General features: G+C 37.0%; 1 protein-coding gene across 3 annotated transcripts in view; it reads left to right on the forward strand.

The window, feature by feature from the left end:
* The window catches only part of RRAS2 (RAS related 2), a 147,200-nt gene that overhangs the window by 83,030 nt on the left and 46,700 nt on the right, over positions 1-17,470 (forward strand). Inside the window, exon 1 of one of the 3 annotated variants that reach the window (XM_033207685.1) lies at positions 6,274-6,379. The exons of the other annotated variants lie outside the window; for them this stretch is intronic. The gene's annotated coding sequence lies outside the window, so the exon portion shown is untranslated. Of the gene's footprint in view, positions 1-6,273; positions 6,380-17,470 lie in introns of those variants that run through there. 3 annotated transcript variants of the gene reach the window in all.

Raw genomic sequence — 17,470 nt, forward strand, 5'->3', positions numbered from 1 at the left:
GTACTTATGCTTTTGAGAGAGGTGGGATGGGAGAGAGAAAAGGAATTCTGTGTTCTTGGAACAAGAATGTGAAAGTATATACATTTGAATGTTGCTAATTTCCTTAAGAAAGGAACTCTTCATCTTTAGATGTATAGATTATAATGTTTAAGAGGAAATGGGTAGGGGTAGGTAAGAGGTGGAAGATTGGAGAAGGTGGAATAAGTGCTCTTGTTCTTGTTTAGAGGTTTAGATTATATTCTTTTTGGGAATTACCTAGGAATTAACTCATGGTGTAAACTGGGGATCCTTTGGTGATTGTTGATAGATTTTTACTGAACTAAGGGTCTGACTCTTGGGGTATTGATTTTTGAGAACTTGAAAAAGCATTTGCTTCTAGCATGTTTTAGTTTTATAGGTAATTTTCTTTTGGTGTCTTCTAGCAGAGCTATTCTTCTCATTCCAGTGACAAGTAGAAGCTGTGGTCCATTAAGACTTTTTAATAAATTGGAAATGTTCTTAATGTAGGGATTCTTAAACTTTTTTGTGTAAAGGGTTCTTGGTAGTTTGGTAAAGCCTGTGGGATTCTCAGAATACTTTTTTTTGGCTGGGTGTGGTGGCTCACACCTGTAATTCCAGCACTTTGGGAGGCCGAGGCAGCTGGATCACTTGAGGTCAGAGTTCGAGACCACTCTGGCCTACATGGCAAAACCCCGTTTCTACTAAAAAAAAAAAAGTACAAAAAATTAGCTGGACGTTGTGGGGTGTGCCTGTAATCGCAGCAACTCAGGAGGCTGAGGCAGAAATCACTTGAACCTTGGAGGCGAAGGTTGCAGTGAGCTGAGATCGTGCCACTACACTCCAGCCTGGGCGACAGAGGGACAGACTCTGTTGCCCTGTCGCCCAGGCTGAAGTGTAGTGGCGTGATCTCGGCTCACTGCAGCCTCCCCCACAACCCCCAACTCTGGCTCAAGCAAACCTCCCACCTCAGCCTCCTGAATAGCTGGGACCACTGGCCTGCACTACCACGCCTGGCTATTTTTTTTTTTTTTTTGGTGTTTTTAGTAGAGATGGGGTCTCTCCATGTTGCCCAGGCTGGTTTTGAACTCCTGAGCTCAAGCCATCTGCCCACCTCAGCCTTCCAAGGTCGGTGGGATTACAGGCATGAGCCACTGCTCCTAACCAGAATATTATTTTTAAATGTATAAAATAAAATATGTATGATTATAAGGGGGAACCAATACATTTAAATTCAAATATGAAAATGTTAGAAGCAAAATTCTTTAACTTTTTAAAAAAATTCTTTTTGGGTTTAATAACTTTCTTTTTTAACTTTAACTTTCTATTTTCTTTCTTTCTAACTTTAGTAGTATAAATGCTATTCTGACTTACCTGCAATGGCTATTACATGAAAATGATCTGATATCTGTTGTTGACAGTCAGCAGGTATTGCTAGAGTGCTTTATGGAGGAAGTGCTAAGTTTCAATTGGAGGTATCAGAAAACAAAATTACAACAAATTTAGTTGAAAGATCTAATTGACTTTTTGATCCTAGAATCTGGCAACATCTCATTTTATAAAATAGAATGACTATTCTGATGAACTGAGCATAGAAGTTTGGCTTTACAGGCAGAAAAGGGCTGAAGAAAGCAAAAACAAAACAAAAAATGGATTGGTCTTTTTATGTTTTATTATCGATTTTTTCTTTTCCTTTTTTTTGGTAGAGACAGAGTCTCATTGTTTTGCCCAGGCTGGTCTTGAACTACTGGCCTCAAGTGATTTTTCCCAGCTCGGCTTCCCAAAGTACTGGGATTACAGGTGTGAGCCACTGAACTGGGGGCCCATTGATCTTTTTAAAGTTATTTTCCTTGTAAAGGTTAAAGCAGATGGAAGTTCCTTATTGTGCCAGCTAAAACTGGCCTGTTTGGGGATTTGGCTGTTACCTCTTATTCTCCTGATTTCTAGAAGGTCAGATAAATGGCTTGGTGGGGTGGAACTTCATTCAGCACGGGTAACTTCATTTTGGTTTGGTCTGTTGGGCCTAGTACAGAAGCTCAGTCCAAACAGATGGTCTCTCATAAGTTTGGTTTAACAGAGGTTAGTGAAAAACCATTTCCCCATCATGTTTTGAAGTTTTAAATCCCAAGAACCCCTTTCTATTCTGATGGAAAAAAAAAATCAGAATTTGGGATTGAGTCCCAAATTCACTGTTTTGTAGTATCTGTCCTTCTGTAACTCTGAGCTTTAAATCCCCATTACTCCTTTTTAATGTAGTTTTAAAAAAAATTAGGATTTGGAGCCATTTGACTTTGGGATTGAGTCTTATCATTACATGTTGTGCATTCCTAATTCAAAAATCTGAAATCCAGAACGCTCCAAAATCTGAAACTTTTTGAGTCATGATATGATGGCACAAGTGGAAAACTTAAAACTTGACCTCAATTTCGCTCTTGACCTTGAAACAAAGTACACAAACTTTGTTTCATGAACAAAATTATTAAAAATATGTATCAAGCTACCTTTTAGATATGTGTAGAAAGTGTATGATGCATAAATAAATCTCATGTTTAGACTTGGGTCCCATCCCCAAGATAACTCATGTATATGCAGATATTCCAAAATCCAAATAATTTCAGATCTGGAACACTTCTAGTTCCAAGTATTTCAGACAAGGGATACTCAGCCTGTACTTACTAGTATCTGCATCCTTATGCAACTTCGAGCCTTAATTTTCTCATCAATATAACGGGGATGATAATAGTACTTACCTTATAGGATTTTAGCTCTTTTGTGGGTACTCTTAGGTATTACATTATTTATGTATAATTTATTGCAACCTACTGATACTGTCATTTTGCCAGTTTGAGTAAAGTATGGAAACCTTACTTTATGTCCCTTTATTTTCCTGTTTATAATATAACTTTTAAATATTATCACTATATACATTTTACAGTATTAACATTTTTTTTTTTTGAACTGTCAAGCATACTACAGAAAACTCGAGAAGGAAAGCTATGGAGTTTGTCCATATTTTTGCTAACCATGTTCTTTTTCCCTTTCTGATGTTTCAAGGTTCCTTTTATTGTTTAAGGAACTTTCTTTAGTCATTCTTTTAGGGTGACCCTGCTGGCAATACATTCTCTTTGGTTTTCCTTATCTGAGAATATCTTGATTTCTCCTTCATCCCAGAAACATTTTTTAAAAATTTACTGTACATAAGATTCTGAGTTAATACAGTAGTACCCCCTTATCTGCAAGGCTATATATTTCAACCCCCCCAGATGCCTGAAACTGTGGATAGTACTGAACCCTACATATCCTGTTTTTCCAATAAAGAGATAGATACCTGCAATAAAGTTTAATTTATAAATTAGGCACAGTAAGAGATTAGATTATTAATAAAATAGAAAAATTACAACCATATACTGCAATAGAAGTTATCTGAACGTGGTCTTTCTCAAAATATCTTTTTGTTCTATATTCTTCTTGTGATGATGTGAGATAATGCCTACTTGATGAGATGTAGTGAGGTAAATGATGTAGGCATTGTGATGTTGCATTGTTACTATTGACCTTCTGATGTATGGTCAGAATCATCTGCGTTGGATGATCCTGGATCGTTGAGGCATGACGATGTGGATCGTTGAGGCACGATAATGTCAATAGTTGAATGTTCAGAGCAAACAGTGTTGATGACTAACGGGTGAGTAGCATATACAGTGTGGATACTCCGGACAAAGGGATGATTCATTGTCCTGGGTGAGATGGTGTGAGATTTCATCAGGCTACTCAGAATGGTACACAATTTAAAATTTTATTTTTGAAATTTTCCATTTAATATTTTTGAACTGTGGTTGACTGTGGGTAACTGAAACCAAGGAAAGTGAAACTGGGGATAAGCAAGGTACTGTAGTTTCCTTTGATCAGCACCTGAAAGATACTGTGCCACTTCTTCTGATCCCCATGTTTTCTGATGAGAAATCTGCTTTTTTTCTCCTGTAGATAAGATGTTTTTCCCAGGCTGCTTTCAATATTTCTTTGTCTTTTGTTTTTAGAAGTTTAATTATGATGTGTCTTGGTGTGGATTTCATTGGGTTTTTCCTCTTTGGAGTTTATTCAGCTTCTTGAATGTGTAGGTTTATGTATTAGCAAATTTGGGAAGTTTTCGGCCATTATTTCATGTACTTTTTCAGCTCCATTCTCTTTGTCTTCTCATTGGGATCCTCTGATAACATGGAGGTTAGATCTTTTGTAACATTCCCAAAGGCTCTGGAGGCTCTGTTCATTGTTTTCTTTTCTTCAGTGTATTTTCTGTTTTTCAGATTTGGTAGTTTCTACTGTTGTGCATTCTAGTTTGTTGATTCTTCTGTCCCTTCCATTTTGCTGTTAAGACCATCCATTGAGCTCTTTATTTTGATTATTGTATTTTTTAGTTTTAAGCTCCCACTTGTTTCTTTATACTGTGTCTTTACTGAGACTTTCATTTCTTTGTCAAGACTTTTTTTTTCGTTTGTTTCAAGCTGTTGAAACGTTTTGATGGAGACTGCCTTAATATGTTTGCCAGATAATTCTGACATCTTTGTTATCTCAATGTTGGTGTCTGTCGATTGTCTTTTTGTCATTTGGTTTGGGATCTTCCTGTTCCTTGGGTTTTTCTTTTGAAATCTGCACATTTTTATATTTTGTTGTGTGGCTCTGTATCTTCTTTAGACTGGGTTAGCTGGCTCTTTTGGATACCACTGTGGCAGGAGAAAGGGAAGTGCTGCTTGTTACTGTGAGGTGGAGGCAGGTGTCTAGATTCGCTACTCAGCTTCCATTAAGTCCAAAGTGTGGGGACACTCCTTGTTACTGCCTGGTGGCGATGGAAGTCCATGGACACTGCTGGGAGATGGAGGTTCATACTGGCCAGTTGGGATGAAAGTCTTAGCTCCCCACTTGGTCTTTTCTGACAGCATTGCAGTGGGGTGTTGGGGTGCCTCGTTACAGCCTTTTGAGTGTGGGATTCTAGGATCCCCGCTTGACCTTCCATGGTGTGGGCAGCGGTTTTTTCTTTGGTGTCTGGTGGGAGTAGAGCAGTTGTCATCTAAAAGTTTTCTGTCTTGCTGGGACATCCTGTTCCTGGTCCTTTAGCTAGAGAGAGCTTTCTTTTGTTAGGGCTTTTTTTGTGTGTGTGCCTGTTGGCATTTCCACGTTGCTGGCTTTTTCAGCTCCAACTCCAGGATATATGTTGCAAAAAGAAAACCCAGGAAACTCACCACAGTGTTGTTTCTTGGATTCCAAAGCGTTGGTCTATATGTCTTCCCTCCAACTTTCAGAGTCTTATGTTTGTCAAGGATTTTTAGTTTTTAGCAGGAGAAATAGGGAAAAGTATGTCTACTCTATCTTTTCATAAGAAGAATTTATTTTAAGGGCATTTTGGTTTATTAAGTAATGTTGTAATTGATGTTTTCTTCTAAAGTTTTGATTTTGTTGCTATTATTTCTCTGCTAGCAAAAAAATGGATATTTTTATGCCTCATTCAGATTGCAAGTTATTTTGTCATTCAGCTTAATTTATGATGAGTTCAGTTCTGAACCTCTTGAGTTTGAGATGCTTCAGGGGCTGCCATATGAAGGTATATATCCCTTTTTATAATCAGAAGAGAAGTGTAGGTAAGAGATCTAGGTGCAGAGGTAGATTTGGGAATGTAAAGTAGGATTTTTGAAGCTAGTTGGTGTAGCTGAGGATCACCCATGTTAAGGAGGTCTGCCAGCTCAAGGTGGAACTCTGAATGACTGCCATTGAAAGGGAGTCTGGAAGAAGAAAAGGAAAGGAACAAGATGACTGAACAGAACCCATTGGAGAACTAGAGACACAAATCATGTTAGGTATTACAGAAACCAAGAGAAGACAGATTCAGGAATGGCTTTGAGTGTTCAGCAGAGTCACATGTCTTAGAATGGTAAATAATCTGACGGTGAAAATTTTAAGTTTGACCGGGCGCGGTGACTCACGCCTGTAATCCCAGCACTTTGGGAGGCCCACATGGGCAGATCACAAGGTCAGGAGATCGAGACCATCCTGACTATCATGATGAAACCCTGTCTCTACTACAAATAGAAAAAAAAATTAGCCGGGCATTGTGGCGTGCGCCTGTAGTCCCAGCAACTCGGGAGGCTGAGGCGGGAGAATGGCCTGAACCCGGGAGGCGGAGCTTGCAGTGAACCGAGATCGCGCCACTACACTCCAGCCTGGGTGACAGAGCGAGACTCCGTCTCAAAAAAAAAAAAAAGAAAAGAAAATTGTAAGTTTGGATTCAGCAATGAACAGTTCACAGAGAGCAGTGTTAGTGCAACGATGGGACTAGAAGCCAGACCACTGGATGGGCAGTCAAGAAAAATGTTGATGGAGGAGAAAGAAGGTGAGAGCAGAGGTTGGGGCTGGAGTGGTGGTAGTGCAGTGGTGCATGTGAGTGTTTTTAGAAAAAGGTGTCTTGTGGCCGGGCGCGGTGGCTCAAGCCTGTAATCCCAGCACTTTGGGAGGCCGAGACGGGTGGATCGCGAGGTCAGGAGATCGAGACCAACCTAGCTAACACGGCGAAACCCCGTCTCTACTAAAAAATACAAAAAACTAGCCGGGCGAGTTGGCGGGCGCCTGTAGTCCCAGCTACTTGGGAGGCTGAGGCAGGAGAATGGCGTAAACCCGGGAGGCGGAGCTTGCAGTGAGCTGAGATCCGGCCACTGCACTCCAGCCTGGGCTACAGAGCGAGACTCCGTCTCAAAAAAAAAAAAAAAGAAAAGAAAAAGGTGTCTTGCTTATATGCTGAGGAAAAAGCTAGTACAATAGGGAAGATGTTGGAGGAGGGACAGTTGTGGATGGCAAGGACCTTTGAGAAGGTTGGAGGAGATTTGATTTCTAACTGAAGGATAAAAGATGCAGAATAATATACTTTTTTTTTTTTTTTTTTTTACACTTGCTAGAAGGGTGGGAAGGATATTTATATGGCTATGTTTATGGATGCAGGAGAGTTTTTAGAAACAAGGAAGAACTTGATGGGAGTCCCAGCTGGATAATTTTCTTTGATATAGGAGACAGACTAATCTATTGTGTGTGTATGTGTGTATGTATGGAGGCTTTTCAAAAAAGTGTTACCCTCCATCAGTAATTGAATAGGTTACATTATGGATATATCAGAATTGTATATATAACTTAATGGATGTGAACAACAACAAGAATTGCATTTTTAAAATAAATTTGCTGATGATACAAATGATTTTTGTATCTTAAAATGACAGCGAGGTGAGCAGTTGAAAAAAGAATAAACACTTCAAATTGTTAGCCCTCACTGAGTAGGAAAAAAACCAGGACAAAGTAAAACAATAAACCATTTTTAAATTATCAAATTGACAAAGATTAATAAAAGACTACCTGTATAGGTAAAGTGATGGGAAATGGGCACTCTCATGCTGCTGTTGAGATTGTAAATCGACAAGCTGAATTAAATCTTAAATTTCATAAGTTTTGACTCAGTAGTTATTTTCCAGGTAACTTTTTCTGATGTAGTAATTTGCTATATGTGCAAAGATTTTGACTGTTACTTAATATAAAAAAATTAGAAATCGCCTATGTGGTCAATAATGAAGATGGATTAAATAATAGTCCATGTCATTAAAATTACTTTTAAAAGACTGGTAAGCAGGAAAAGCTCATTAAAAGTAAGGGCGGGGCTGTGTGAGGTGGCTCACGCCTGTAATTCCAGCACTTTGTGGAGGCAGGTGGATTTCTTGAGTCCGGGATTTGAGACCAGCCTGGACAACATGGTGAAAACCCGTCTCTAAAAAATTTAGCGAGGCATGCTGGCACGTGCCTGTGGTTGCAGCTACTTGGGAAACAGAGGTGAAAGGATCACCAGGGCCCAGGGAAGTCGAGGTTACAGTGAGCTGTGATCGCTGCCACTGCACTCCAGCCTGGGCGACAGAGTGAGACCCTGTCTCCAAAAAAAAAAAAAAGAGGGCAGGGTGGGGGTGGGGAAAAGACTATAAAATGAAATTCACAGTACAGCATAGATTTAATTATATATGCATAGGAAAATAGGACACAAACTAAAAGTGGGCATCCCTGGATGGTGGAATTATGGATGATTTTAATTAGTTTTGTTTTTTTCTTTTCTGTGTCTGGATTTTCTTTATTGAACATGCAATATGTTTTTTAAGGAAAAAGAATTTTTAAAACTTGAGTTTTTAATCTTAAGGGAATATAATTGGTGTAGCTTTCTAGAGTATAGTGTTATGTATCAATAGCCTCGCCTTTTCCTTTGACTTGATAAATACACCTCCAGGGATAAGAACCATAAATATCTATCTACAGTGGTATTTATCATGACGTGACTTATAATAGTGATACACTAGAATTGTGTTACATAGACTAATGGTTAAATATAACTCTTTTTTCTAGTGGACTTAAAGCAGATCAGTGTAGCTTATAAAATTATTTTAGAAATATATATTATGATGTAAGAAGTTGCTTATACTATGATTTACCTGAAGAAAAAAATACTTCTTGTGCTTTTTTTTATCTTTAACAGATAAAACAATGGGAAGAAATAGAAATTGACCCAAATGTTATCTTTTTCTTTATACTTTCATAAAGTTTTTACAATGGTCTAATTATTTTATAATAAAAAAGTTGTAAATTAATTTACTAATTGATATAAAATTATATTTAAACATTTTTTGGTTTGTATTGTTATGGTTTCCAGGGAAGTCTGATTCTTATTTTTACTGTTGCATTTTTTTTCTTGTATGATTTTTTTCATGTCTTTGCCATTATCCGTTAGCTTACTTGGAAAAGCCTCTGGATGTTTTATATGTACTTCAGTTAGTTTCTCTATTGTGTGGTGAAACACACACAGTAGAGTACAAATCAAGATTTTCTCTGTCACTCAAAGCTTAGAAAAAGATCATTTTTAAAGATATCTGATTTGTAATTCTTTTCTATTTTCAGATTTTCTTATGCATTATATCTTCTTTTATAATGAGTCTCTTTCATGGCTTTCTGTTTTGGTCCAATGATAATGTGTGTGTGATTTTTTTTAATTGGTTGAAAAACTGAGTGAAATATTTGTGAGTCACTAAAAGTATAACATTTTAACCTTATGATATGTAAAGATGCAAGCAATACAAAGGCTTGTCAATTAAAAAGTAAAAGCTTCCTGTTTACTTCCCATTCTTATTTACATTCTTATCAGTAGTAACCACATATGTTAAAGTGTACCCTTTTTAGTATATTGTCATGTGAATTTTGAAAAATGTACACAGTTGTGTAACCATCATTACAAACACATATAGGACATTTCTGTCTCTCCAAGAAGGTCCCTTGTCTCCCTTCCTGCTGACTTTTTATTCCCATTGTTCAGTTTTGCCTGTTTCTAGACTTTATATAATAGAAATATACAGTATGTACTCTTTTGTGTCTGGGATGTTTTTGCTTGGCATGATTTTGACATTCACCTATGATATTGCTTGTTTCTATAGTTCTTTATTATTATTACTATTTTTGAGACAAAGTCTCACTCTGTTGCTGAGGCTTGAGTGCAGTGTGCCATCATGGCTCACTATAGTCTCAACCTCCCCAGGCTCAAGTGGTCCTTCTGCCTCAGCCTCCCAAGTAGCTGGGACTACAGGCACACACCACCATGCCTGGCTAGTAGTTTGTTCTTTTTTATTGTTTGGTAGTATTTCATTGTATGATATACCACAGTTTATTTGTCTGCTTATTGATAGAACATTTGGATTGTTTCCAGTGTTCAGGAACTGTAAATAAGGCTGCCCCAGACGTTGATGTACAAATCATTGTTTGGACTTACATTTTCGTTTCTCTTGGATAAATACCAAATTGTGATTATTGAGTCGTATGATAAGTGTAACTTTGGGAGACAGGTAGTTTCTTATAAAATGGTTGTACCATTTTACATTCCCAGCAACTGGGTATGGAAATTCCAGTTACTCTGGGTCCTTACCAATACTGGGTATTTTAGCCAATCTAGTGACTGCACTGTGGTTATCTCACTGTGGTTTTAAATAGCTTTTCCTTGATGACTAATGATATTCAGCATCTTTTTATGTGCCTGTTGGCCATTTGTATAACTGCTTTTGTGTCTGTATGTCTTTTGTCTCTTTTAAAAATTAGATTGCTTTGTGTTACTGAGTTGTAAAGTTTCTTAATATATTTGGAACACAAATCCTTTGTCAGCTGTGTATTGCAGATAGTTTCTTCCAGTCCGTAGGTTGCCTTTTCATTTGTTCCTTCCCTTTTAATACTTACATCCTGTTTCTGTAGTTTACTTGCCAGAACTTTTTTTTTTTTTTAAAAGAGTTGAAGATCTCCCTATGTTGCCTAGGCTGGACTTGAACTCCTGGGCTCAAGTGATCCTCCTGCCAGTCTCCTGAGTAGCTGGGACTACAGGTGTGCATCACCATGCCCAGGCCAGAACCTTATAACAAAATACTTCAAACAAAATGAACACAGTAGATAACCCTGTTTTGTTAATTTTTTTTTCTACATCGTGTACAATGGTTTTAAAATTTTTTGGATAAGTTATATAAGTATCCTATTAGTGTTTTCTTTTCCTTTGATGTTATTAGCAATGTAATTTTACCAGATGCTGTTTTGACATCTGTAGAAATGGATCCCTGTTTGTTTTTATTAAGCCATTACTGTGGTATGTTGAATCATTAGAATATATTTGCTTAGTACATTGAGGGATTTTATACACCATCATTTTACCCCAGTTTCTTGTTTATTTTATTAAGTTGTATGGGTGCTGTGTTTCTTGTTTCCAGTTTCTGGGTTCACAGAAACTTGTGACCAAGAATATATTTGACTTGAAGGATGAATTGAGTAGTATGTTCATCTTCATATTCTCCCAGGGCTTTAACTTTTATGTTCTTTAAAAAACTGGATTTAGGGTCAAGCGCAGTGGCTCATGCCTGTAGTCTCAGCACTTTAGAAGGCTGAGGCAGCAGGATTGCTTGAGCCCAGCAGTTTGAGGCTGCAGTGAACTAAGATCACGCCAATGCACACCACCCTGAGCAACAGAGTGAACTGTCTCTAAAACAAACAAACAAAAAACAAATGAAATTTACTACTGTTATTAACTACAGTTACTCCTATTGTCGATAAACAATTTTGTCTATTTCATCCTGTTGATTCAGTTTTCTGTCTCTTGAAATGTAAGCTTTATGTGTAAATATGTTTTTCTTCTTAAAAATTTGAGGGTGTGAAAACATTGCCCTAATTAAGTTTCTCAATGTATAGCTGTGGTTAAAAGTACCTTATTTTTGTTACAGCCTTTTTCCCTTGAATATTTATATCATCTGAAAATATTTTTTTTTTAGTGTTAACTACATGTCATCATAATGCCTCTGCTTTTTCAGGGAATCTGAAATGATTAAGACATCCCTCATCAGTGGTACTCATTTAAGTTTCTGAGAATGGTGTTCCCCCAACCCCAAGGAACCAGTTGTTTTTTAATTGAAACAAGGTCTCGCTCTGCCCTCCAGGCTGGAGTACAGTAGCACAATCATGACTCACTGCAGCCTTGACCTCCTAGGCTGAAGTGATCTTCCCACCTCAGCCTCCTGAGTAGCTGGGACTACAGGTATGTGCCACCATGCCTGGCTGATTTTAAAATTTTTTGTATAGACTGGGCCTCCCAAAGTGCTGGAATTACAAGATGTAAGCCGCTGAGCCTGGCCAGGAAGCAGTTCTTAAATTTTCAGGACTACCAATGAATAGATCCTTGTATTTTTCCTTAAATTATTTTGTTCTGTTTTCCTTTGGGTTTGTTTTCTAAAATCTTATAATTCATTGCTGTGTTTTTCCATCTTTTAATGAACACATTCACATTTCACCATGAATACTACATTAGTCATTTGGATATTTGTTAATTATCTTTTTGTTTGTTTCTCTCTTAAGAGATAGTGTCTTACTCTGTGACCCAGGCTGAGGTGCAGTGGCACAATCATAGCTTACTATAGGCTCGAACTCTTGAGCTGAAGCAATCCATCTGCTTCAGCCCCTTGAACAGCTAGGACTACAAGCATGTGTCACCATACCTGGCTAATTTATTTTTATTTTTATTTATAGAGATGAAGTCTCACTATGTTGCTCAGGCTGACCTCAAACTCCTGGGCTCAGGTGACTGTCTCACCTTGGCCTCCTGAAGTGCGGGGATTACAGGCATGAGCCACCGTGCCTGGCCCTGTTTTTAATTTCCTAATTTAAAATGTGTCCTTTCATCATGTGAATTTTTAGTATATATTTAAAATTTAAGTCTTTGTTGATTTCTGCTTTTTTGTTCTATTTTGCTTTTGGTATCATGACCAGAAATTTGCAAGTTTTAGACATTAGAAAAGGTATGTTTTTGCTATTTACTACAGGAATCAGATCCAGGTGTTGAGGGGGCCTAAAGCTTATATCATTTTGAGGACCCTCTTTAGGAAAGAAAATACAAGATTATGCACACGTGAATATTTGTTTAGAATAAGAAAAGGTATCTGTGTATGTGAGGGGTCTAAAAGCCTAACTTGATGCATTCTGTGTTCGATCTATCTCTGCTTTAAAATATATAATTTTGGCCGGACGCAGTGGCTCATGCCTGTAGTCTTAGCACTTTGGGAGGCCGAGGCGGGTGGATCACTTGAGGTCAGGAGTTTGAGACCAGCCTGACCGACATGGTGAAAACCCGTCTTTACTAAAAATACAACATTAGCTGGGCATGGTGGCGCATGCCTATAATCCCAGCTACTTGGGAGGCTGAGGCAAGAGAATCGCTTGAACCTGGGAGGCGAAGGGAGGTTGCAGTGAGCTGAGATCGCGCCGTTGGACTCCAGCCTGGACAACAAGAGTGAAACTCCGTCTCAAAAAATATATATATATGTATGTGTGTGTGTATGTATATATGTGTGTGTGTATATATGTATGTGTGTGTATATATGTATATGTGTGTGTGTGTATATATGTATATGTGTGTGTATGTATGTATGGGTGTGTATATATGTGTGTGTGCGCATATATATGTATATGTGTATATGTATGTGTGTATATATGTGTATGTATGTATATGTATGTGTGTATATGTGTATGTATATGTATGTGTGTATGTATATGTGTATGTATGTGTAGATATGTGTATACATGTATGTGTATATGTGTGTATACATGTATGCGTGTATGTATATTGTGTGTATGTGTGTATATGTGTGTATGTATGTGTAGATATATGTATATGTATGTATGTGTGTATATATGTGTATACATGTGTATACATATATATGTGTGTGTGTATATACACATATATATGAAATTTGGTGTATGTGCTGGGCGCAGTTGCTCACGCCTGTAATCCTAGCACTTTGGGAGGCCGAGGCGGGCAGATCACCTGAGGTTGGGAGTTCGAGACCAGCCTGACCAACATGGAGAAACCCTGTCTACTAAAAATACAAAATTAGCCGGGGATAGTGTCGCATGCCTCTAATCCCAGCTACTCGGGAGGCTGAGACAGGAGAATTGCTTGAACCCAGGAGGCAGAGGTTGTGGTGAGCAGAGGTTGTGCCATTGCACTCCAGCCTGGGCAACAAGAGTGAAATTCCGTCTCAAAAAAGACAAAATTTGCTGTATGTGTATTGCATCTGTATTAATTTTAGTCATTACTTTGTGTCATATATATATATTTTACTACTTTACATACTATAAATGTTTTCTAGTGTTTCTGAGCTTTTACATTGATTTATACTTTTTTGTTGCCTAAATATTATTTTTACTATTGCCTAATGGCACCTTAAAATTTTACTATAGCTCTTGCCAAATACATTTTACCGTTTGATATTGTTTTTACACTTGTCTTCCTGGCTTGACTAAATTTGCTACAATGTTTTTTCTCTTTTTTTTTTTTTTTTTTTTTGAGATGGAGTTTTGTTCTTCTTGCCCAGGCTGGAGTGCAATGGCACAATCTTGACTCACTGCAACCTTCGCCTCCTGGATTCAAGTGATTCTCCTGCCTCAGCCTCCTGAGTAGCTGGGATTACAGGCGTGCTGGCGCACGCCTGGCTAATTTTGTATTTTTAGTAGAGACGGGTTTCCCCATGTTGGTCAGGCTGGTCTTGAACTCCCGACCTCAGGTGATCAGCCTGCCTCGGTCTGCCAAAGTGCAAGGATTACAGGCATGAGCCACCCTGCCTGGCCATTTTTCTCACTCTTTACTGTTAGCCTTATGTACTTTGTAAGCACTACAGTGGTAGATTTTATTTTTTAAAAATCCTGTTAAGACTTTTTTTTCTCTAATAAAGCCATTTAACTTTGTTACAGCTACATTTGGTCTAAGTTTGGCTTCTTTGTGTTTTTTCCTCCATACTATGTATGACCTGTAACTTGTAAGAGACAACATCCATTTGCATTACCTGCAATATGGAAAGAAGTAAATAAACCCTTTTCATCCTTGAATTTTGTTTTTCTGTTGAGTTGTTACAGATGAGAAGTATATATGCATCTGTGAAAAGCGTTGGAACCTAATTAAATAATGTACCGCACGTTTTTCTTTTTCCCTAAAACATTTAGAGGCTGGCTAAATAGGGGAAAATTTGTATTGTTTGGGTTGTGTCCATTTTTATTAAAATCCTGGTAGCAGTCATACAAATAATTTGACTTCCGCATGAAATCAAGTGAAGAGAAAGGAGGGTAGAGAAAGACGCTTAGGCAGTGTAAGTTTAATTTACTGGGACAGATTAAAAGGCAATTTTGTGGGTACTGATAAAATGCTTCTGAAAAGTAACATCATACTTTACTGTTTTAGTGTTAGTAATGGCAAATTGCATTTGTTCTTAAACATTTAGGAAGGTCATGGAATTGTTTTTCTTTCTCTCCATCCTCACTTCCTCCCGGTGTTTAAGTAGTAAGATTTTTCCCCTCCTCTTAACTCTGAAGAAGGCAACTTCCTTTATTTTGCATTTTTGGGTGGTGGTTATAGTACTTGTTTTGAGGTTTGACCATCCTCTCTTCAGCTATTTTTATTTTTACACACCACTTGAAGTGAGTACACTCAGTGGTATTTTAACTGTAATAATCTGTAATGAAATGAAATTCATGCATGCATATTATGTCTTAAAACTCTGTTGTTTTGATTTAATTTTGTTTAATTGGTTTATGCTATGTCTGCTTCATCTTCGTTTTTAAACAAGTGACTACTTAGTTTTCCCCAGCAGAACAGAATAGCAAAATCATATTCTTAATAGGATTGAAATGTTTACTTTCTTTTTGATGTTATAAATGATTTAAGATACGACATAGGAGTTTTAACTGCTTGATTGCTCAGTGCCCCGTCCCCTCCCCCTCCCAAATAGAGGACAACATTTTGCTCTTCCTGGAACTCTTAATTTTATCACGTCAGCTGGAATAAAGATATAGAACTCTTACTCCTTAAAATTATTTTACTTATTAAACAAATTTCAGAATTGGTGAAACTTGATGATAATTTTATGTTTGTATATTTACAGTCTTTTCTAAAACTTCATTAGCATTAGAAAGTACATATTCCCTGAAATGTTTTAGTATAACAATTTATGTAGTTGAATTTAATCTGATATGTGTGATACCTTTTTATTTAAAATAAAATTTAGGCACCATGTAAAATAGTTAACAGTGGCATACTTCCTGGCATAGAAATTCAATATACAAAATGCTAAAAATTACACAATAGCAGCAGCATTTTAAAAGCTATGTAACAGTCTAGTTACTTGTTTTAAGCTGTCACTATTTCCGGTTTTGTGAAAAATAAATATAGCATTAGGTACATGCCCTGAGATTTTCAGATTTGCACATATTCTATGGAAGCCTTCTTTACTATTTTTGGATTCCATGCTATGGGATAATGAGGTCACTTTTCAGCACTATTCAAGAAAAGAAAACCAAGTTCTCTCAAAGGGATTCTAGTACATGTCCATGTTTTGCTGAATGCGTTTCTGTAATATTCTTAGAGAACATCTCAAATTCAAGGAAGGAGATGAGAGAAGCATAGTGAGATTCCAGACTTCATTCTCCTTCAAAATGCTATCAGTTGCTGCTCATTCCCCAGCCTCCACTCTGTTCCAGAATTGGACAGTATTTTATGTAATACTTAGAATTTTTACAAATCAATGGAAGAAGACACCCCTTTTAGAATAGCAAACAAAAAGACTGTACTTCTACACACTTAAAAAATGTGTTTTAAATGTTTTTACAGTCTTCCATACAAAATTTTAAAGCAAACATTAAATTTTTTTTAAGACAAAGACTTAAATAAATAAATGGAAAAGCATACTATATTTTTAGATCTGAAGATTCAGATTCTTAACAGTGTCAATTCTAATAGTTAATCTACAAACTGAATGCCATTCTAGAATAAAAATACTAAAAGGGTTAAAAGAAACCCCCACCAGTAAGTTACTCTTGCTGAGGTAAGTGGTAATGCAGGCTCATTTTGTAGTAAGACAAAGTGAATTCAAGTAACTTCTCCAATGTTACAAAGCTGAGGGCTCAGATATGATGATAGCTAACATGTAGTAAGCATTTATATTATTGTGCATTTCCATTCCAGGTGAGGTACTATATATCTTCTCAATTAGAATACATCTTAATGTAAAACTTGTGAGGCTTCGCTAGGAAGAATCTAGAGATAATACAGACTGTGCTTAGAGATTTATGAACCCTTGATAATCCCTCCCCTCAATCTCGCTTTTTTCCACATGCCTAAACAGTTGTCCCAGCATCATTTATTGAGTAGTGTTCTCTTTCCCCTATGATCTACTCTTCTATTTATATATCAAATTTCATTCATGTGGATTTGTTTTTAGGCCTTCTGTTTTGTTCCATTAGTCTTTTTTGCCTATTCTTGTGTCATTTCCATTCTAAATTTCGTAGAGGGTAAGATAAGTTTCCCTGCTGTGTTCATTCAAAAATTCATTCAGCACATATGTTGGAGACAACTGCTATGTGCCAGGAACTTTTTAGGTGCTGGGAAAATGGCATTGAGCAAAACAAAAAAAATTCTCTTGAATGTTACACTTATAAACAATTTCTTGGCTATTTTCTTGCTCATAAATTTTAGGATCAGCTTGTCAAATTCTATGAAAAACCCAGTAACATTAAAACAAATTTAAATTGGGTCAGTTAAAGGAGTACTGATATCTTCACAATTCTATCCATGAAGAAAATGCTTTTATACTCATATACATTTTCCTTTTTTTTTTGGCCTTTGTTTAAAGCTTAATTACTTCTTTCCCTAAAGGTCTAGAATATATTTTTACTAGAGTTAGTCCTGTATATCATATAGTTGCTGTTGCTGTTGTAAATGGTGTCTTTTATTAGACTTAAACTTTCTAATAGCTTTATATGGAAGTGGTATTTTTTGTTGTTGTTGTTTATTTTTTGGACAGGTTGAGGGGACTGTGTAGACTTTTATCCAAATACCTTGCTGAAT

Source organism: Trachypithecus francoisi, unplaced genomic scaffold, assembly GCF_009764315.1.
Source record: "Trachypithecus francoisi isolate TF-2019V2 unplaced genomic scaffold, Tfra_2.0 Lachesis_group8, whole genome shotgun sequence".
NCBI classification, from domain to species: domain Eukaryota; kingdom Metazoa; phylum Chordata; class Mammalia; order Primates; family Cercopithecidae; genus Trachypithecus; species Trachypithecus francoisi.